The sequence below is a fragment of the Pleurodeles waltl genome, chromosome 2_2, assembly GCF_031143425.1.
Source record: "Pleurodeles waltl isolate 20211129_DDA chromosome 2_2, aPleWal1.hap1.20221129, whole genome shotgun sequence".
Classification (NCBI taxonomy): Eukaryota; Metazoa; Chordata; class Amphibia; order Caudata; family Salamandridae; genus Pleurodeles; species Pleurodeles waltl.
Genome location: NC_090439.1, coordinates 115,029,851 through 115,053,882, shown reverse-complemented (window position 1 = coordinate 115,053,882; position 24,032 = coordinate 115,029,851). Strand labels below are relative to the sequence as shown.

General features: G+C 43.3%; 1 protein-coding gene across 2 annotated transcripts in view; it reads right to left on the bottom strand.

The window, feature by feature from the left end:
- The window catches only part of PIGN (phosphatidylinositol glycan anchor biosynthesis class N), a 988,499-nt gene that overhangs the window by 939,905 nt on the left and 24,562 nt on the right, over positions 1-24,032 (bottom strand). The window contains exon 2 of one of the 2 annotated variants that reach the window (XM_069219500.1): positions 14,689-14,738. The exons of the other annotated variant lie outside the window; for it this stretch is intronic. The gene's annotated coding sequence lies outside the window, so the exon portion shown is untranslated. The remainder of the gene's footprint in view (positions 1-14,688; positions 14,739-24,032) is intronic. 2 annotated transcript variants of the gene reach the window in all.

The window sequence follows — 24,032 nt, the reverse complement described above, 5'->3', positions numbered from 1 at the left end:
TCTTGAGACTATAGAAGACACTGTCCCTTATGTTGCAGTTTGAGTTCAGTTTCAGTTCCAGAGCTGATCTGACCTCTCCGCCGTATTTGATAAAAATCTATACTATATTTGCCAACCATTATTGTGTCACTTCTTTATTTCTTATCTGACAACAATCGCTAACTGCAAAATCTTATTTGTTTATAGGGCTCTGAAAATCTTTGCACTGGCACTGCAGAATGTACATGGTAAAGCACAGGTATAAACAGAAGTGAATTCTACGTGAGTCAAGGGAGCACTGTAAATCCTATGGCAATCTTTAGTAGCACATGAGAACACAAACAATTTCAAATGATTCATTTAGGATGCAGGACAATGATGTCCTCTTAACACTAAAGAGATTTAGTTGTGTTTCTAGGAGTACTCTTTTTCGTGTTAAAAATGTCACACCATTTTCTATTGGAAAACTATTTGATCTGGAAATAAATATTAACTCACTATATCTGGCAGTGAGGTGTAGCCCCAATTACCACTCATTTATGCTGACTGGAAGGGTGGTGGAAACAAAGTATGCTGATCCCTGTCCCCATGCCTGATCGAGCTTGCAAAGCGATGTGAGGCTGCTCATTCCACCACCTCTAACACAAACAACCATAATTAGAGGTGTTTTAGCAGAGCAGAAAATCCCTTAGTATCAATCTTTCCTTCCTAAAATGAGCAAAGACATGTGCTTCTGGGCCAAACTCCTTAACTGCGAACATTCCAGAGTGGGTGTGAAGAAGGGACATGTGTACTGGAATGAATCATGTGGGGCAGGCCTTGCAATGGAGCGAAAGCTATCTTTGTCCAAGTGGTTGAGTGACTTGTTTTTTTACAAAGACAGGGAAATTCGGGTTCTTTTCAGATACTTTGTGAAACTGTTTTCAACAAATGAGGTACTGATAATCCTGCCTATGACTGGTCCTACAGATGGGTCAGTAAAGGATAACCTGAAGGCTGTTTGTAGCTGTTCTTTCCATTCCAGATATTACAGAGAGATAGGAATGCAAGAGTCCCCTCCAGGGGCACAAACATCTATCTGAATTGTCATGAATGCCAACCTTATGGTCTGAACTTTTATTGAAAAAGTAATCCTGAATTCAGGTGGGAGTTTCCACTAAAATGCTTAGACAGAAAGCCTATGCTATCTTAACTTAAAGATGCAATTGCTGGCATCAGCATGCAAGTGACTTCTTCTTCTAGCATTCTTAATTGCAACTACCACAGGTGAGGGCTTAGAAAATAATTGATTTGTTAGTTGACATTTAGCTTACAGGTGTTAAGAAAGCAGGACTCGAGACATGGCCTAATGCCTAAGACTTAGCAAATAAGGGAGGGAAAGGTACTCCAAACCAGTTCACACTGGGCCATTCTCAAGAAAAGAGAGTTGGGGGTCCTTGCAGAGTATCAACGAGGTCTGGAGAGAAACTTTGCATGGGTGGAGAAGGCACTAAGCAACAGTGCCCTGACTCCAAACTATATTTTACAGCAGGCCATCAATTTCCACATAGTTTGGAGACAAGCTTGAATTTCTGGGTATACCTTTCCTCGTGGTTCACGGCGTCTTTGCTTGGCAATCACCATGATACTTTGATGCCTCAGTAATTATCTTGCTATGTAGCTCTAGGAATTCCTTTGTACAAAGCTATTGCTCTCCTCTGGAGCTGTTTCAGGGACACTGGGAATACAAAGAACTATTCAGAAAACTGAGTTGTGTTAGGAAACAAACTTTGAACCATTTGGACGTTTGAACTGAACTTTTCTAACACTATTCGAATACAGCCATTAATTAAGGTACCCTGTGATAAAACAGGAAGTAGTCTTAAGTCAGAACTATGTTGCAAATAATATGCATTTATAATTATGCTTAAGATATTTAGAATTCTAATAAAGTTTATATGAGTTGAAAATAAGGAATTACTTTTGATTTATGTTTGTAAATTCCTTTACAGTAGTACACAAGTCAAATGGAAGCTACAAGTCATCTTTCACAAGAAAATGCAAAGTCATGTAACTCGAGGTAGTCATCCATTTTATAAAGAGACCATTCAGTAACACATATTTAATCACTTGAACGTTTAGTATCCGGAGTAAGAAGTTCTACAACAAAGTGCAGAGTGTAAGTTACACAGAGAAATCATAAAACTATGTCCAGTCACTCTTAAACTTTTGTGCAGGAAAGTTTCAGACAATTGGTAAAGATATCTCTTATTACCTTTAGACAGTCCAATATGCCTTGCAGATGTCACTGCCCAGCAAAAGAGACGAATAACAGTGGTGAAGTCCATTGACTCTGTTTTCTATCTCATCCTATTCCCCTTTTCCCATATCTAAGACTGGCCCTCATATGTATGAGATCACTGAAGGATGCAGTGAGAGACGAAAGAATTAGTCAAACTTCTGGATCTTGGTAACGGGGTTAATGCTCTCTGACAACAGGCCGCAGCCTTGAATGTCAGGGCAGCTGATGAATGAGCTTTCGCCAAGGCAGACCAGTCGCTTTATTAGCAAATAGGCCAGTGGCATCTGTCTCAGGTTGGTCAGAAACCTACAAAGAAGGACTGTTTCAAAATATGGAGGCCCAAAGTCAATGACCAATGCCCACACTTTATCGTAGGGCCAACGCTGGCCATTTAAACAATTTCTCTCTTCTGTAACCACATTAACTTACACAGACCACGTGGGGTTCAGATTTCAAATCCTTGTTGGTTTGATTACGTTTCCTAAGTTCAACAAGCCTAGTCGCTCTCATAGCATGTAGAAGACAGGGTTTTTCTACTGCACATAAGATAGAGGTACAGTAGATCCCTGCCAGGCCAGGATTGTAAACAGTGGGATCTTTGATTTCAGCAGTTGGAAGCATGCAAGTGCTGAAATTTGCCTTATTCATACTGATATGGTGAACACCAGATGGCTGTGGGGAAGCACCAACCATTTTTCTCTAATTAAGCCTCCCCACTAACTGTTTATGCTGGTACACTGCCAAGTACTTACTCAGCACCCCCAAAAACCTCATGCATGCCATGTGACAAAAGAAGATAATCTATTAAATGCAAGCCTTGTTAAGTGCTCCTTACTTGCCCAATATTACCGGATGTGCAAGTCAAAATGTGCTTTACAATACAGTGGCAGGACATTTACATCGAAATGGTTCTCACAACCAGACAATACTACAATGCGAAATTGCTAATAGTCCTCAAACAAACCTCAAATGAAGGTAGAAAAAAATAACTCATCATGTGCGACTGGACTGTCCCTAGTAAAAATACAAAAATAAAAAGAAAATACATTTTGACAAATAATTATTAACTAATCGCTGTAAACAACTTCTTCAAAAAATGTCTGCCATTGTCATTGGGCTGAAGCACATCGTGCGTGAAACAAAAGTAGTGCACTTCAAGATGTGAGTGGCAACACACAAGGTGCAATTTTAAGAACAGCCAATAATAAGTCCTAAATTTGAGGACACATGAAAAGGTAGGTGTTGTGCCGGCAAGGAGAAACTACCGGAACCACAGGCTGAGAGGAGAAAAAGTTTAGTTTATTCTGTGAAGAAAATCAACACACAACACCTCTCTGCAACTGCTCAAGGGTCCACTGTTTTAACTGGAGATCGTGGGACACCCACAGAGAAACATGGAAAGCAGATAGAACATCATAAATACACATTCCATTACTTAAAGAGAAACCTTGTACTTGCATGATAAACGGAGATATTTTGTTAGAAAATTCCTTTGCATCTCTATCAGACCCTTTATCCCCTCTACTCTCTTCCCCCTTTTGTCTGTGGCTAAGGGTTTGGAGTAAGCACAGCAGGGATTTGCAAGTGTTTTGTCACAGAGGAGAAACCATAGGCATAGAGATACAGATTGACAGGCAAAGCATAGGACACTAAAATGTCCAGATATTATTATGTTCATGTCAGCTCATGAGCCCCTATGCACATGTTCCATCATGGAATGTGGTGTGGGGGGGAGGTAAGTGGAGGTGGCAGCTGACCAGGACCAGTGTAGATGCAGCTTGTCTCTCTCCCTTTTTTTTTATTATTCTTTAGTGAATAAACTTTGCCTACCCTGGTGCCGTGTTTGCCTCTGACTTCTTAATAGATATGGTCCAAACAGATGATCTCCCACAAACCATTGTTTTCCACGCCATCTTGTGGTGAAGAGGTGTTATCTACATAAAGGGTAGTATTAAAAGTACAAGCTAATCCAAAATGTATTTGTGATTCATTAATGCAAATGCTTTCATGTTGAGGCAAGTGTTTCAAGGAAATAAAGTGAGCTCCAAACTTAACTTGCATTACTAAACAGTGAATCTCAAGTAAAAATAGATAACACAAAGTGAGAAATGTAAAACAAAACTGTGGGACTGCTAATGCTCCCTTTTGTTGTGCACAATATTTTAACATCTGGCCACTAGATTCACCCTGTAAAATTCCAAATGTCTTTACAGCTCTGTCTAACTAGAAAAGTTAAAGAAGACAGATTCGACATGGAAATTAGAACAGGCTTGCAAGTGTTATTTTGCCATAATTGGAATGCTGACATAACTTAAGAGATGGTATATTTGGATTCATAAAATGCTCAAAATATTGGTCCAAAGAGTCCCCTTATAATAGTAAAGCCTATACAGACTCCTTTCATAATCCATATCGGACATTATCTAGCCTACCCTAAAATCAACCCTGGCACAACAGGAGTCCCGGCATAATCACAGCCTGGATTTATTATTACTTCGATATTGAGAACATTGGCTAATGTTATATCACTGTATGACACCAATGGGCCAGGTGGATTTCTGTGGCTTTTTGTCCAATGATTAAATCGATGTGTTTATAAATGCTCACACATCTGCATCTGTGAACATTTTCTTATAAAACTATGAATTACTAAAATGCAATTTTGGAAGCAAGTTGTACGACCACTATCAAGCAATATTTATCTTTTAAAGGGTGGATCTATTGAGCAGTTCTGTCTTTAAAGGGGCACTTCATGACTCTGTAGCTCCCACACAAGTGTGTCATGGGGGAGAGACAAATGGAAGGATGTGTGGAGTGGGATGGCTAAAACAGAAACTGAGACACCAAGATGACAGACTGGAGAAAAGAAGAAGAGAGTAAGAAGGGGAAGCTTTACCCAAACCAGATAACTGTCAAATTGCCGTTGTTAGGTGGGTTATTTGTACGTGCAACTATTTTCTACTTTCTGAGAAATCACCAAACATATGACATTACATATGAATACAAATAACAAAGTAGGTAAGTGTGTTTCCAGTTTATCTTTCTAGAAATCCACACTTCTGAAGCAGCTGTCAAATACTGAGCTGCAGAGGTTGCTAGAGAACAAAGGGCCATATGTACAAACACTTTTTCCCATAGACACAGAATGGGTAAAAACCTTTGCTACATCTGGCCCAAAATTGTAAATAGGAGACAATATGTGTCAGGCAAAAAAGTACTTAAATAAGATATTTTAAAGCAGCACCCCAAGTCTGCAGAGTAAGAACATTCACTGCAGTCACGCTAAAAAAATCCAATGCCCCTTTTAAAACTTCTGTGACAGGCAAATGTATGAAAAGCTCCACTCAAGACTACCTTTTCTTTCTTCCCCTCCTCAGGTTATGGGTTCCAGTAGTATCTTTGTCCATTTCTTGCACTGACTCAAAGTGCATACACTGGGTGAACATGTGTAGCATATTTAGATGCCTTCTCCGGTAAAATATTGTTGGAGAGAGAGTTTATTTTATTACTTCATTAAAACCATAAACAATATTTCTTCAACATATAATTTAACAGAAACAATATTGGTGCAATAAGACATTTATGCTACATTAAAAGTTATAAGATAAAAATAATATAATACATTCTACAGATTTGGTTTGCCACCTACTTAATTCCGATTATTGGTACAAGACTTTGTTGCCGCACTGGCTGCGTACCCTGCGATGTTACCTAAGAACCTTCCATTCTATGAGGTGTTCATAGTGGGTCGAAGGACTTTGTTACCATTTTCACCCTTCCTATCACTGGGTTGGTTCGAGAGGGGATATTTTGATGGAAAAAAATTCCCAAAATTTAACCAGTCTAATATTCAATATTTTATTTTGTGGATTGGATGCTTTGGTTAGTGCTTGTCTACAGGATCTGAGCCCTAAGCCATTCAGTTCTTTTTTCAGTAAAAGTCTTCTTTCAAACAGCCAAAGCTGGGCAAATGCAGACCACATGCACCAAGTTGCAAAATGTTGTTGGGGAACCCAAACCTTAAAAGTGACGAGTGCGCCACTTAGATAAATAAATACAGCAGGCGCTCAAGCTGAAGCTACATGCCTGCGACATATCAAAAGTTCTGGTATACTCCATTGAGAGTTATAGGAAGTGGATTAGCATTAGTGAATGCAGAGGGGTGTACCGGCACTGACTAAAAAACACGTATTCATTTTCTCTTTGCCCTAAGAATATCAACAAAAATTGAATACACCAAAAAAAATATAATAACGGGGCAGGAGTGTGTAGGCTGGAGGGTTCCGTCGTGGCTGCTTTTATCTGAAGCCTGTGGGCCTCAATCCAGTGATACATGGTGAAAAGGATGTTTTCACTATTACTGATCACTACACGTATGCTGCCACCACCATGTTTGTGCTGCTTAACACCTGGTGAAAGCAGTAGCCTTCCACCACCAGGACGAGCTGGATGTATGTTTGGTGGTCAATCTGACACTAACCGTGCTTAACTCAGATGAAGACAGTGTTATGAATAAGGGGTTGACTTTGTCCCAACCTCTACCATGGATAATTTCAAGCTCAGGTTTGAACTGGCTCGATCATTTAGAAAATTAACAGACAAAGCTTTTTTATAGATGTACACCAGAAATGAAAAGAAACCTGCACATACAAACTTAAAGAAAAAAAATCTTTTTTTTTTTTTTTACCTCCAGGAGCATCCATATCACTGAGCACCAAGGTAGAAGACTTTGAACTGGTATTAATAAAAGACGTTGACACTATTAGTACATACCCGACCCATTATAAAAACGAAATAAAAGGAGAATGTTTGCCCTAGAATCATTGGATACTAGGAATGATATAGTTATAAAACCAGCAGGTAAGAATGGGGCAATAGTCCTCCAAACCAAAGATGGCTATTACTAAGCTTCAAGAAGCATACTACAATATCGGAGCATACTACAATATCATAGGAATTATCTGGTACTCAAACAAGATCACACAAGGGAATTACAGAATGAAATTAGTAAACTAGTTACAGAGGCTAAATGAGAGACTGGGTATTGAAACAGGAAACATAATTTCTTACGGCAGAGAACCCTATGATACTATACTTTTTATACCCTTCCCAACATAAACAAGGGTAGATGCCTCTGCCGGACTGCCCCATGGTGTCTAGGAAAGGCTCTGTAGTAGAGTTTCTTTTCACATTTGAGGATTGGTTTCTTACAACTGTTGGTTGTGAAGATGCCTTCCTGTATAAAAGATACAAAAGAACGCTTGTGCACCACTTCAAAACTATTGCATGCAGGTGAATGACCCTGTAAAACACCTACTGAGTTTATCTTGAAAACTAGCCAAGCTGCCCCTTACTAGGAATTATTTTGAGTATCAAGGTACAATATACCAACGACAACGTGGCACTTCTAAGGGAAATATATTTGCCCCAAGCCTGGCTTGCAGGTATGTCCATCAATTTGAAGAAAACATCTGGACAAATAACTCCTTACCAAGTGCAAATGTGCCTTTTGTTGCCAATACATATATGATTTTGTCATCATTCGGCAGGGGTCAGAAGACTTGGCAAGCACTTTTTTATGGGTTGGCTAAATGAACAGAACCAATATTTTATATTCACTAAGTCAATGAGAAAACAATAGATAGCTTTTCTGAATCCTCAATGATGCCCATTGGCAGCATCTTATACACAAAACTATATACCAAACTAACAGACACAAACAGCTTACTCCATTTTAAGTGCCCAACCACGAGCCTTGGAAGAGAATCTACTATCCGGGCAGTTCCTGGGAATTAGACTGGTCCAATTAAGAGGACTTCAAATCAGAGGCAGAAGCACTATGCAAAAAACTGATTACCCAGGATTGCCCAAAACAGATAATAGATAAAGCAGTGAAGAGGACTAAGTACAAACATTACAACCATGAATGAGCAGAGAAAGAGCTGAACCAAAACGGATAATCTGAGTCAGAACCTATTATAACAACTCAAATCAGGTCCAAAGAGATTATAAATAAGCATTGGCATACACTGAATGCAAATTAATTAAATAGAGAGAAGCCAGTGTTGTTACTGGAAAGAAATACAAGGATAAGTGATAAACGTGTGCACACATGTCAAACAGAGACTATCATAAAAGAAACTCACACATTATGTAATTTACCACAGGTAACTGGACATCACCTGTGTAGTCAGTGCATTGTTTGTAACCTTATGTCAGCAGCCATAACAATAGATTTAGGCTTGTCATGACCATGGGAACAACGCCACTACACAAATTGAAACTCCATTTATGGAATTTACATGATTAGGTTCCCATGTTGGCTTAATTATATTGGGATGACTTCCATTAAAAAAAAATAAGGATCTGTGAACACAGCAGCAATATACAATGAAAATGGCCTACCACTAAGATGGCAGCCCATTTCTTAGCTAGGGGATATACAGAAAAGATCTACAATGGACTATTATTGAAAAAACCTCCAAATGCCAACATGACAAAAAAGTTGGGTTTACAGATAAAAACCCATGTAGAGGGGCACAATGATGAAATTCCGTGGAGTCTGTTGAATTTCATTGGTAACCAACAGTGTAAACACGCATAACTATGACCACATCATAAGATAATTTTATCATTAGGTGAAACTAAAAAAATGCCAAGAATAAGACACTTACAAACAGGTCACATCCCTTTGGAAAACTGAAGACATCTTATTTATAAAAATAATAAGACCCCCTTTAGTGAGCACTGAGGCACTTGCTATAACAATGGCAATGGAATAACTAGGTTAAAGCAAGAAAACGGGACTGCTAGTACTGTAACGCAGTTGACTATGACTACTTTTGTAGCAGTCTTAGCTACACCACGCATGTGTGTGGTGACGTCATATCTGCAGTGATGCGGTTGCAGAAACACGTGACAGAGATGTACCGGAACCATTAATATGGTTCTGCTCTGAACAATGGCACACAAGTAGGGAAGACAGCAGAGAATAAGCAAGTTAAAAGGTGACATGGCACCCTTGATGGAGAAAGTACTGCATCCGTTTTTTAAGAGGACATGGATTGGCAAACTTGATTCTGTTAACTAATGACTCTCATATAGTATGGTGCAATTTTCCAATACACAGTGTGACTAGAGGGGCATATCGGTCGTGCCTTCCTTACAAAACAGGCAAATAGCTAGTATCATTCAGAGTAAAAATATACTTTCACTTATAACGCCAGAGTGCTTACCTTCAGAAGTTTGCAGTGAAATATATCACGCATGTCATCCACATATTGTTCTAGCTACAAGATGTATCCACCTCCCTGCAGGGCCATTCAGCATCCATTTAATTTGTTGGTTTGTCAGGTTTTATCACATGCTTATAATAACCTTTATGTGGGTCTTTGCTTATCAGGCGTTTAATACCCTACAGATTTGTCAAGCTATCGTGCAACAACATATTCTCTTTGGCATTCAGTACCAGGAATCATTGATTACTGAATATTTTATTTTTCTCTAGTGAATGAATAAATCACTTTATTGCATAATTACTTAAAATAATTACAAAATGCATAGAACTGATAAAATTAGTACTTTTCGGTAAAAATACAGTAAAATAGTGTCCACCCTGACAAGTAAGTGGCCACCAAAGCATTCTAGACATGACAGCCGCAGACATGCCTGATTCAATGGGCACGGTGCCAACTAAAGTTATTAAGCAGTCAATGAACCACGATGCGGTGGAGACAAAAAGGCATGTGTTCATACCAGTGCACTTGGCTAGTGCATTGTCTGAGAGCGCAAAGTCCACCACGACTAAAATGTCATGTGCAAAACTGGGTCTTTTGTGTGGTCTTTTGCTATTTGGTCTACAGTCTCAAAAGCGGATTGCTCCCAAACGGCGTAGTGAGTTTATAATAATACTGGAGTGTAAAAGACCAGCCTGCCCTCTCGTGGACTAGATTACTCTATAAAAACAGTGAATGTAAAATAACAATAACATTGAGGGAGCAGTTTGGCTGCTGCGAGTCGTTCAATCTTATACTTTGTAGGATAACACAAAATACATGGAGTCTGAAATGTAATGTGCAAAACCAAGCGGTTTAGCACAAACATTTGCCATTAGGTGTAGAATCATAGTAGCTAGTTGTTCTCTGAGCATGCTGTTAGACCACGCGTCCTCCCATGTCCTTTGTACTTACTGGTCGGAGCCCTATTTACTGGCAAAGGCTGTCCTCTGGGGACCCTGTGCTTCATGTAGGTCCCAGCCTGCTAAGAATTTGCCAAAACAGGCTAGTTCCATCAGCACCTCTGCTGGGTACAAATAAGTCAACGCCTTTTTACATGTTCTCAGTCTGCTAATGGAATAAGGGTCTTAGGAGTGTGCGCCCCTGTTGTAACAGGGCAACAACATACAATATGAGCTACTGATTCCATGTGGGAATAGACACAGCCTACATTGTTTCTGGATGCTGATCGATGACTTCCAATGGGATCTGTATTCCGATACTGGAAGCATTAGAAGCCGCATATGCTGTATGCTCCTGCATGTACGAGTTACAATGGCATCTTTTAAATATGGTTGGCAGCATGTGGCCTCGTATGAGTCCACGAGGCCCTCTGCTCCTCTGATTTTCCTAATACACAAAATATCTGCGTCCCTTGAGGCCCTCGTACTTTAAAGGACCGTTTCACCAGGGCCATTATTATAAGGGTATCTTCCAAGTAGTTTGGAACCAGATTTAGGCTGGTCGGTGCACTCCTCAAATAATTTGCCCAGTTGCTGGTATTGTCTGTAAAGATTGCTTTTAGCGCACCACGCAGAGACTCTGGTTCTGCCCGAGTCACTTGATGATGGAATTTGATTATATCCTTTTTATACTCTAGGACCATCTTCACCAAGTTAAACTCTAGGCGGAGCGTACTGTGTCGGGTAAATCTGGGGATCTGGAATATTTTTGTAGGCATTTAGGTGGCATCGCTCCAGTGTTGCAGTTAGTCTCCCAGGATAGATAGGCAAGATGACTGTAGGCAATCATAGGCAAGAACTTTGCCTTGATAACTTGCTGGATAGCCTCAGCAGTGGGAGATATTAGCCTGATTATAATTTAGAGAGGGTGTGGGACGTTCTCCCCACTTTATCTACCAGTGAGGAGACCTGATGCATGTATATGCCCGTGTTCGATACCCAGACCCCAAGGTAATTGTACTTACTTACTGACTATCTTTAAAGGACCTAAGTTCCATTCCAGTTGAAGCTTTTTTGTTTTATGACCAGAAATCAGGACCTTCGTTTTGGAAGCACTTGCCTGCAAAGTGCTCTTTAAGGTATACAAGTGCAGAATTTCTGAGGCCCTTTTAATCTCAATCCGTGTTTCAGAAAGCAGTACCAGATCATCAGCGTACTATATAATGGAAAAGACTTATCCAGTTTGGAAGGGAATGTGTTCCCCTAAAGCCGTTCCATGCCCAGGCCGGCTGTGTATAGGTTAAACAAAGTAAGGGCAATGACACAGCCCTGCTTTAGACCTCTGTCAGTGTACATTTTCCCCGTGTCATGCAATTGTGATATCTTAATCCATACTGTGTCCGTGTTTAAGGCTGTTATCCCTAGCAACAGTTTTTTTAGATATGCCCAGGTCTGCCATTTTTTTCCAGAGAATGTTGTGGTTGACCCCATCGAACACCGCACTATAGTCTATGAAGCAAGCATATAGTGAGGGCGAAGGGGTTTTCCATGCCTTAGCACCCTACTAAGACAGGGCAATCACATTGTCCATGGTAGAAGAGTTAGGTATGAACTCGGTCTGATACACTGGTAGGACATTATTCACAGTTGTCCATGATTTGAGCTCTTGTAAGAACACTTTAGCAAAAGCCTTGCTATCAACATCCAGCAAGGCTATTATCCTGTAATTTTCAAAGCGAAAGGCGGCCCTCTTTTTTTTTTAATCGGATGTAAGATTGAGCCTTTCTAAGCCTTCGGAACCACAGACAATTAGAGTAATTTATTAAATAAGGTGATCATGTGATGTGCCCAAAAGTCCCAGTCTCCTTAAAGATATTCCCTGAAAGGCCATATGGTCCGGGGGGGCCATCTTTCTGAATGCTCTTGAGAATGCAACCAGTGGCTTCTGTGGTGACCGTCAAGATTGTCAAAATTATCAAAAAACATTGGTCAGTACTGAAAACCCTGGCCCCTTTTTAAGATACCCCTCTTTTCTCTTTCAAGAAAGGTAAAAACCTTAGGGACCACTTAGTTCATGTCGATACGAGAATTCACAAAGATTCACTAACACTGCCTCTTCTTTTTGGTTTAGAACCAATTAAAGGGCATTACAAATGTGGCAACTCTGTTGCCTGTCAATATACATTTAATACAAAACCTTTTGTACATGGTGACATTCAATACACTTTGAGACAGTACACTAACTGTGCCTTGACCAATGTTATTTATTATGTTTGGTTACCCTGTGATTTGATTTATATTGGACAGACGACCCAACAAGTGTGAACAAGATCAGCCAGCACAGAAGCAGCATCAGATGTTGCACTGAAACAGCACCTATGGTCCAACACTATCAGGAGCGACAGCATGCCCTTGAAGATTTTAGATGGCAAGTTATTGGAAAGGTTATTTATTCACCCAGAGAAGGAGACATTGCATTTAATTTATAAAGACTGTAATGTAAATGGATTGATAAATGTGATTCCATAAGAAAAGGACTAAACTCCATTGAAGAATGGAGGAAGTATACTACACTTCTGAACTGATGTGTCATATTGTTTTGCTTTCACTAATGACCGAGCTGACAAAAATCTCTGGAATGCACTTCTCAGTTCAAAGAAGACATTTATTATTATTTCACGAGGTTCCTAAAAAGGAGGTTAGCATGTTAAAGGCACACTTTTAAAAATAGTCACAGCAATGAAAGGAAAATATACCAAAATGATTGTCAACTACAATGTACACAGCAAATATATGTAGTTATGATTATGCAAAGCAAATAATGTAGTAAACATTCATCACCGTAGGGCCTGTCAGATGCTTCATCTTACGTATGCCAGCAAGAAGATGACCCCGTTCAACTGCAAGAAAGAGATCTCAACCCTCACAGGACAGGTGTCAGGAATTTGACGTCTAATCCTGACCGAGGTCTCGGAAATTCACCTCTACTGAGCAGGGCCATCTTTTTATATCTTAAAGAACCAGAGAAGGGCTTTCTGGAAAAAAAACCTCATTTAGCAATTCAAAACATGCTGGCTAGTTTAGGTCTGCTTTGAAAATAACACATTGGGATTTGGCCACAGTCCCAAGATGCTAAATCAAAACAAAGCCGTTCTCTGCCATCTGAGTACATCCTTATCAACCAAAGCCTTTGGTGAGAAAGAACACAAAAATAAGCACAGTTTACAATGTGGAACAATAGGGGCATGTTTAACATGACAGTGTCTAACGCTACGTTAAAGGCAATAGGTAGCTAAACTGAATAAAAAAATGTAGTCTGCAATTGGTGAACACTAGACAACTAATCCAGTTGCAAAGTGGTGCAACACAAAGTCAGTGGTCAAAAACACATATTTCACTACACATATTTTATGGTGTAATTGTATATTACAGTCAGCATTTTTACGTACAAACTGTTAATTAAAGTGACAACCCCTTTCAGGTTTCGATTGCCCCTCCCTGCATGTAGCACTGATCTCCAAATAAGAAAGTTCCTTGCCCTTCTCCTTATACATATGTCCTTGAGCCACTCCTAACCATTTATATACGAGGTTACTATTTCCCTCATTCTTTATGTCCTTTTCCTCATTAATTCCTGTCTGTACCTTTTTTTTTAATTCCCTCATTGTTTATGCCCCATATCTAGCACTTCGTAGATACTCTGTTACATTTATTTGGGTTGAGTGAACAAATTCCTATCCCACAAATACAGATCATTTTGGCTGAGTGAACAATATCCACTCCAATGATGTTTGTAACGCTCCCGAATCAGTGGTAAAGCAACTCCTTCGCCTTTTTTCTGATTTTTCACCATTATTTGTCACGGATTCGGGTGGGTCTGGTCAGGACTCTGGTAGGGACACCCCTTGAGGTCACAGATTCTCCCAAAGAGGTAGTGTACTGAGGAAGAAGACCAGCTAAAGGCATACACAGGAAAGGACAGCTATGGAAAGGCACAGGAAACTGGAAAGGAAAATCAGAGCATTCTTAGTGTGAACAAACAGGGAACAGATTACTAATGGACAGAAACACTGGGTTTACCACTAAGGTTGTACACAGGGTAGGGCTCAGAACTTCCCACAGCAACAGGGAACGTCAATGCCTATGTGCAGATTACTTTTAGAGATAGTCACCCCGCAAGCACCATAGAAAGGAGGCAGCAGAAGTGATTCTGTCTCTGGACCGTTAGAGCACAAACAAGGATTGTACTTACATACATAAGACAAGCCCTTGTGGGTCCTGCTGGAAACACAGTGGCAATTCCTGGAAAACAGCAATAACACACTATCACTGTAAGGCACTAAAGACTACATACAACACTAGACAAAGGATGGGGGCTGGAACTGCCGCCTGTAACCGGGAGCCAACCCCACTACAAAGGAAAACACTTATACACAGGTGAAGACTGCTAGTACACTTACCAGACATGATAACCCAAGAGGAAACGAAAACAGAAGGAACCAACTAGGAGGCAAAGGCAGGAACAGGGAACAAGCTCAGGCTGAAGCAAAGGCAGGAACAGGACTGGAAAACAGAGAGCAAGCTCTAGCTGGAATAAGCAGAAACAGGAATGGGGAAACAGAGAGCAGGCTCTGGCTGGAACAAGCAAGAACAGGACTGGAAGACAGGGAGCTGGAACAAGCAGGAACTGGGCTGGGAAACATAGCAAGTTCAGGCAGAAACAAGGCAGGAACAGGGCTGAGAAACAGGGAGCAGGCTCTGGCAGAAACAAACAGGAACAAGGCTAAGAAACAAGAAGCTGAATCTGGCTGGAACAAGCAGGAACAGGTTTGAGAAACAGAAAGCAGGTTCAGGCTGAAACAGAACAGGAACAAGACTGGGACACCATCCGCCAAGGTGTCCGGAACACAAAGGAATTGAAACTCCAATGCACAACGAGGATCTTGAGGAAATGGCTGCGTATAAGCAGTTCCAGGCTGCAGCAAACCCAGGTGGAATCACATGACTGGGCTGCAAGGGAGAGGTCTCAGGTGTGTGTAGTTTCAGACACTCGCAAGTCCTGGAGGAGAGAATCCAGTACAAAGGAGAAACTGGACTTCTCCCATAGAAAACAATGTATAGCAGAATCCAGGCTTTCCTGACTACCAGGCTGTGCATTATGGGATTTCCAGTCCCAGGAAGAAAATGTAATTCTACAAAAGCACACCATAGCGAAAATGGAAACAAACGGGAGTTAGAAAGAGACTCTAGATGAGTGTTCAAGGTGATTCCTAGGCTACAGTCTCTTTACAGCACCCTCTAGAGCTGGGACGACACTCGTAACATTATTGGGAAGTATTTTCAATCATCTCCTTGGTGGCTGTGTGACACATCTATTACCTACCAAGGCCTAGATGCCAGGTTCAGTCTCTGTTTTGACCTAGCATTCCCTTTTTTATCTATTTTGATATTTTTATATATTCTTTCTCTCATGAAGTATTTAAATTCAATATAATTCACTTGCAGTTCCTGAACTATATCTTTAATTCTTCCACACTAATGGCGTTAGCGACCCATTTCTCCAGATGACATTTACCCCTTATTTTTGGAAGCTGATTTGATCACCTTCAGGAAGGCTCTGTGCCATTTCCATTACCTATTAAGGCTGAGATACTAGGTTCGATTCTCCATTCGAGCTTCCTCTTTTTTCCCCCCTTTTTTATTTCCGCTCCGTATTTATTTCTAATAGATTACATTCACCTCACTTATATGTATGTTCCAATTTCCATTCATTTATTGTTTATATTACCTAATCTAAACGATCCCAAAGTATAATATCTTTCTCTTGAACTTGTCCACAGCTGTTTCTAATTGCCTGCTGCCCTGGGGCTAGTGCCAAAGTGATGCTTGTCTCCAGAGGCTATTTATCGAAGGAGAGTCAGGTCTAGATGAGTTTCATGTTGATATATATTTTGTGATAATTATACCCAGGTTCACATGGACATTCTGGGTTGCTCTTGTAATTGTTTAGGATGTTGTTTCGGCATTTTGCGCTGACCTTGATGGTGACTGGGTGTTATGGCTAGTTTCCCCCATGCCGTTTCCAGTTAGGTGCTATTTGGGTGGTTTGGGCATTTTGATGTAGCTAGTCCTTCTGCCATTTCAGCCACAAGTTTGGATTGTGACGAGGTACTGCCCACATTATGGGCATGGATTTTTGTCTGAATTTCAGGTAAGTTTCTACTTGTGAGGAATTGGCCCCTGTTCCAAGGTTGCTGTGCTCGATTGCAAAAATTGAGGGATGGAGCTTTCTTTTTGTCTGTTAGGGCTCATTCTGTTCTTTCTTTTAGTATTTTTCTTCAGTGATTTCCTTATCTTTTTTTTCTGACGTCACAATAGCTGTGTTTGGTGGTTGTTTTGGGCATTGTGGCCGCCTGCCGTACAATTGGGGTCTTCGGATACCTGCGCTGTTGCATGGGCTTGTATAGGGGATTCTTCCAGAACGATCATCAGTCTTAATTGCTCTTCATTTTCAAGTGGATTGTTAATCCCCGTTCCCTCATCACTAGTCTCATTTGTTGTGAGAGTTCCTACGTTTTCAGTTTGAGATGTGGCAATTTTTGCCCCCGAATTACTTTTGACCTCTATGCCGCCACTTCCCAGGCCCTTTTCATTGGTGGTTTTACAAAAGTTTATCAAAGTGGCAAGTATATAGTTTGTCTAATATTGTGCTGTTTGAACAGCTGCCTGCAGTGCTCCTTTTGTTCTATTTGTTAACCCAGTTGTGTAGCTTTGTGCTCAGCAAATCAACTATCCTGTCAATCATAAGCAAACTTTGACCAAGCATATGCGTTAGTTCCACTTGAATCTCACGCTTATGCGATTGCCAGGTAAAAGCTTTGACAGCCGCTAGGATAGATGCATTGATGGTGTTTATGAGGAAGCCTGGGCTTTCCCTGCATGCTGCTGCCGCAGTCCTAGGTGAATGAACTTCTATGTGTACTGGACTAGGTACTGCCCCCATCCAGCTTTACTGCGATGGACTTCCTTTCTGTGCTCTCGTAAGAGTATGTTGGTTGAGTGCCAGAGCCCCACCCTTGTTTCTTCTGATTGGGTCGAGCACATCTGACTGGATCGCACAAGACCCTGTTCAAAATGCATGTCTAGTTGAAAGGAGGTGGCTGGTCTATCATTGCTTCTACTGGTATTTCCTGCTTCCTAGGCCCTGTTGCCTGGTTGTCCACTGGCGTGCCACACCTAATGTTCTTAGAGAGGCTTATGGTTGTGCCTGAACTGGCCCCGCTAAGGAGGGCTCCATGGACAATATGTCCTCGCCAGCACCTATTTCTGCAGCATTCACCATTGAGGAGATCTCTATCACCTCCAGATCAACTATATCCTCCACAGACCTGTTTGCTGGGTGAGGGTGTATGGTATTAGGGATGTAGAATTCCTATTGCCCAAGACATATTGTTTGGGGTCAAGGGCAACAGGTTTTCATGTTAATTTTGTCCTCGGGACAAGTAGGCCCAATCCCCTGCAGCAAAAACCCTTTGGCTGCCACTTTACAGAGAAGGGAACAGTCTGCAGTTGAGTTAATATGTGTGTCCATTTGTTAATGCTGTTCGAACATGTATTTATGGTTCATTAATGACAAGCCTTAATTACTAGGGTGAGCGCTGTAAATAAATGCTCAAAAAGCACACATTGCCACCAGTGGTGTAACAAAGGCCCCGCAGACCCCCTTGAAGGGGCCCCCTCAGCCCAGTACCTACCCTTGGTGAGTCTGAAAGGGGGGACCCTTCATGTTCTTTGCAGGGCGGCCTCCTCCAGTTTCGTTATGGCACTGATTGCCACAATAGTTCCTGGCACTGAGCATAACTACTTTGTGTGCCAATATGCTTCTTGTGGAAGAGCGAATGCAATCACTCACAGTAAAGCCAGACTATAGATAGAGAAATAGAAGTTTCATAAAAATAAAATGTCTTTGTTAATGCCAGACCTAATTAGGGACCCTATTCCTAAACAAAGTCACAAAAGTGCACCCATGGTATATGTCTTTGACTCGGACTCCCAGAATAAAATGAAATATTTATGAACTATATATTTTTTTTATTTCTTTTTTATTGCATTTTCAAAAAAGTATAACACAATACAAGAAACAACATCGATGCATCTGGCAAAATGTCCAAAAGCCAAGTCAGAAGAATATATTAATAGTAAAATCGGAGGAGCAGACATAGCCTGCCAGAAAACAAGTAAAGCCAGCAATACCTTAGCTGTACCAACATAATGTAAGCGAAAAAGGGACAACTAGCCCAAGTGTTCATACCCCATCCGCATTGGAAAACAAAGAAATAAAAAAGAATAGTGTAGGAAGTTGGCTCTGTATGTACTATTTCAAAGTAAGAAATAGCATGCACAGAGTCCAAGGGTTCCCCTTAGAGGTAAGATAGTGGCAAAAAGAGATAATTCTAATGCTCTATTTTGTGGTAGTGTGGTCGAGCAGTAGGCTTATCAGAGGGTAGTGTTAAGCATTTGTTGTACACACACAGGCAATAAATGAGGAACACACACACTCAAAGACAATTCCAGGCCAATAGGTTTTTATATAGAAAAAAATATTTTATTAGTTTATTTTAAGAACCACAAGTTCAAGATTTAGAAGTAATACTTCAAATGAAAAGTATTTCACTCAGGTGTCTTAGGAACTTTGAATCACCACAATATAATGTACAGTTTTAGCAAAAATGGCAATAAGCTATTTTAAAAATAGACTGTGCAATTTTCAACAGTTCCTGGGGGAAGTAAGTATTGGTTAGTTTTGCAGGTGAGTAAACCACCTACAGGCTTCAAAGTTGGGTACAAGGTAGCCCACCGTTGGGGGTTCAGGGCCACCCCAAAGTTACCACACCAGCAGCTCAGGGCCGGTCAGGTGCAGAGGTCAAAGTGGTGCTCAAAACGCATAGGCTTCAATGGAGAAGGAGGTGCCCCGGTTCCACTCTGCCAGCAGGTAAGTACCCGCGACTTCGGAGGGCATACCAGGGGGGTTTTGTAGGGCACCGGGGGGGACGGGACACAAGTCAGCAGAAAAAGTACACCCTCAGCAACGGCCGGGTGCAGAGTGCAAATAGGCGTCAGGTTTGCAATTGGTTTCAATGGAAGACCCAGGGGTCTCTTCAGCGAAGCAGGCAGGCAAGGGGGGGGCAAAGCAAAAACAACAAGTGATGGACGGAATGCTGAACATTGTCAGACACTCACCCCCAGTCACAGATCTGGGTTTAATCCATCGTTTTTTTGCTCACCATGCCACCCCAGTTTGGACCCAGCCATATGCAAATCAGTCTTGACCCTGTTCCTCATGGGAACAGTCCAGCCCGAACTGCCAAGCCAGGTCCTCACTGGACCGGAAACAAGCATCCTGGGACCGGTTTCGGGGTATCACCCCTCATCAGCCAGGCTAGCTTGAATCCAGTGGCATGGGAAGCACGGGACCCACGTCTGGGTATACCCTTCCCACTTAGGGCGACAAAGCAAAAACAACAAGTGATGGACGGAATGCTGAACATTGTCAGACACTCACCCCCAGTCACAGATCTGGGTTTAATCCATCGTTTTTTTGCTCACCATGCCACCCCAGTTTGGACCCAGCCATATGCAAATCAGTCTTGACCCTGTTCCTCATGGGAACAGTCCAGCCCGAACTGCCAAGCCAGGTCCTCACTGGACCGGAAACAAGCATCCTGGGACCGGTTTCGGGGTATCACCCCTCATCAGCCAGGCTAGCTTGAACCCAGTGGCATGGGAAGCACGGGACCCACGTCTGGATATACCCTTCCCACTTAGGGCGACAAAGCAAAAACAACAAGTGATGGACGGAATGCTGAACATTGTCAGACACTCACCCCCAATCACAGATCTGGGTTTAATCCATCGTTTTTTGCTCACCATGCCACCCCAGTTTGGACCCAGCCATATGCAAATCAGTCTTGACCCTGTTCCTCATGGGAACAGTCCAGCTCGAACTGCCAAGCCAGGTCCTCACTGGACCGGAAACAAGCATCCTGGGACCGGTTTCGGGGTATCACCCCTCATCAGCCAGGCTAGCTTGAATCCAGTGGCATGGGGTAGCCACCACCTAGGCAAGGGAGAGGGCCAAGTGGGGGTCGCTGCTGCACTGGAGGTCGGATCCTTCAGGACCTGGGGGCTGCGGGTGCAGTGCCTTTACCAGGCATCAGGTTCTTTGAAGCAGGCAGTCGCGGTAAAGGGGAGCCTCTGGATTTCCTCTGCAGGCGTCACTGTGGGCGCTCAGGGAGGTCAACTCTGGCTACTCACGGGCTCGCAGTTACCGGAGAGTCCTCCCTGTAGTGTTGTTTCTCCGCAGGTCGAGCCGGGGGCGTCGGGTGCAGAGTGGAAAGTCTCACGCTTCCGGCGGGAAAAGTGGAGTCCTTTAAAAGTTGTTTCTTTGTTGCAAGTTTCAGTCTTTGTGGAACATGGCCGCTGTTCTCTGGAGTTATTGGTCCTTTTAGATGCAGGGTAGTCCCCTGAGGCTTCAGAGGTCGCTGGACCCTGGGGGACGCGTCGCTGTTGCACTTTTTCTCAAACTGGGGAGACAGGCCGGTAGGGCTGGGGCCAAAGCAGTTGGTGTCTCCATCTTCTCTGCAGGGCTTCAGGTCAGCAGTCCTTCTTTGTCTTCAGGTTGCAGGAATCTATTTTCCTAGGTTCTGGGGGCCCCTAAATACTCAATTTAGGGGGGTGTTTAGGTCTGGGGGGGGTTAGTAGCCAATGGCTACAAGCCCAGAGGGTGGCTACACCCTCTTTGTGCCTCCTCCCTGAGGGGAAGGGGGCACATCCCTAATCCTATTGGGGGAATCCTCCATCCACTAGCTGGGATGCCCTGTGGCGCTGTAACAAAGGGGGTGAGCCTTTGAGGCTCACCATCAGGTGTTACAGTTCCTGCAGGGGGAGGTGAGAAGCACCTCCACCCAGTACAGGCTTTGTTACTAGCCACAGAGGGACAAAGGCACTCTCCCCATGCGGCCAGCAACATGTCTGGTGTGTGGCAGGCTGGTAAAACTAGTCAGCCCACACTGGAAGTCGGGTATGTTTTCAGGGGCATCTCTAAGATGCCCTCTGTGTGTATTTCACAATAAAATGTACACTGGCATCAGTGTGCATTTACTGTGCTGAGATGTTTGATACCAAACTTCCCAGTTTTCAGTGTAGCCATTATGGTGCTGTGGAGTTCGTGTTTGACAGACTCCCAGACCATATACTCTTATGGCCACCCTGCACTTGCAATGTCTAAGGTTTTGCTTAGACACTGTAGGGGCATAGTGCTCATGCACCTATGCCCTCACCTGTGGTACAGTGCACCCTGCCTTAGGGCTGTAAGGCCTGCTAGAGGGGTGACTTATCTATGCCATAGGCAGTGTGAGGTTGGCATGGCACCCTGAGGGGAGTGCCAAGTCGACTTAGTCATTTTCTCCCCACCAGCACACACAAGCTGGCAAGCAGTGTGCATGTGCTGAGTGAGGGGTCCCCAGGGTGGCATAAGACATCCTGCAGCCCTTAGAGACCTTCCCTGGCACCAGGCCCCTTGGTACCAGGGGTACCAGTTACAAGGGACTTACCTGGGTGCCAGGGTGTGCCAATTGTGGAGACAAAGGTACAGTTTAGGGAAAGAACACTGGTGCTGGGGCCTGGTTAGCAGGCCTCAGCACACTTTCAAATTATAACTTGGCATCAGCAAAGGCAAAAAGTCAGGGGGTAACCATGCCAAGGAGGCATTTCCTTACAAATAGGCAGAGAGGAAAGAAAGAAAAGAAAGAAAGTAGGAAGAATTCCTCGCATCTATCACAGCCAAACCGGATCAATCATGAGTAATCGCTTGGCAACAGAGAGGGAGAGGGAGAGGGTGGAGAGGAAGGGAGGGGGAGGGGGCCACCGAAGCAAGCAACGCCAAACACCAGTCAACTACGCGGCGTGCTGCTACCCGTGTTCAAGGAAGGTTCGCAAAGGGGACCACACATCCCTTGGAAGAGCATTAAGCGGCATCAACTCCCAATAGGCCGCCAACTGCTCCTGACAGTACATAGCACCTGGCAGCCATTGCCGGCGACGAGGGATCAGCACTCCACACCAGCACGTTGCAAATTTGCATTACGCCAACATGAAGAACAACCCCACCAGTCTCCTGTTCTCAGGGGAAATCTCCTTAATATAACCCAAAGGAGCGAACACATGAGATCTCGGTAATGTGAGCCCAACCATCTCTTCCAGCGCATTCAGCACATCCACCCAAAAGCTCACCAGCGCCCTACAGCCCCATGCCAAGTGCAGAAAATCCGCTCCCCGCGCCGCACATCTATATCAGCGATCATCAGACCGAATACCCATCCTCTGAAGGCTATGCGGCGTGTAATACAAGCGATGTAGAAAGTTAAAGTGTAGCAGACATAGGTGGTCATTACAACCCTGGCGGACGGTGTTAAAGCGGCTGTAAAACCGCCAACAGGCCGGTGGTAAAAAAAAGTGCAATTACGACCATGGCGGAAACCGCCAACAAAGACAGCCACTTTAACACTCCGAACGCCACGGCGGTACAAACAAACAGCGCGGCGGTCACCGCCAACAGACAGGCGGGAGACAATGTACCACCCACAGTATCACAACCTACCAATCCGCCACCTTTTCCGGGGCGGATTCAAAGTGGATAAAATCACGGCGGAAACAGGAATTTCGAAGGGAAAACGCTCACCTCTACACACCCCACGAGGAACGAGGACACCATGGACCCGGAACTCCAAATTCTCCCTGCGATAGTCTTCCTGCTCCTCTACCAGGAGCACGAACGCCGGCGGCGAAGACCACGGTGAGTACTGCACCTATGACACAGGGGAGGGGGAGGGAAAAAACAGGGGGACACACACGCAACACCCCCACCCTCACCCACTACAACACACACAAATGCAAATCTATACATCACAGTAACACCCCCCATTCCCACCAGAAGAATGCAAAGTCAATAGAAAATTTGTGTAACCATTGTAATATATTAAAAACAAGTAGGCAGAAATATATATATACACCATGTACAAAATATATACCAAGCATAGTAGTCCAGGTAGTGCACTAAGATAGTCCGTGGAACACTGGGACCACACGGTATGGGCAAGGCCCACACAAGATCCCCGACCATGACGGAGAGAACACTGCAGGGGCATCAGAGAGCAAGAAAACAGGCACCTCAGGGGAAGGGAAAGGGGGGGGCACCTCAGCCGCTTGAGTGCAGGACGCCAAATCCATGAGGGGGGCCACATGCCCACTGTTCCATCCTGGGAAGTGCAAAGCCACAGTCTCTCAAGTCTCTACAGTGGGTGGTCTGCCCACTGTTCAATCCTGGGGAGTGCAAAGCCACAGTCTCTCAAGTCTCTACAGTGGGTGGGTTGCCCACTGCCATATCCTGGGGAGTGCAAAGCCACAGTCTCACAAGTCTCTACAGTGGGTGGGTTGCCCACTGTTCCATCCTGGGGAGTGCAAAGCCACAGTCTCTCAAGTCTCCACAGTGGGTGGGTGGCCCACTGCCATATCCTGGGAGTACAAAGCCACAGTCTC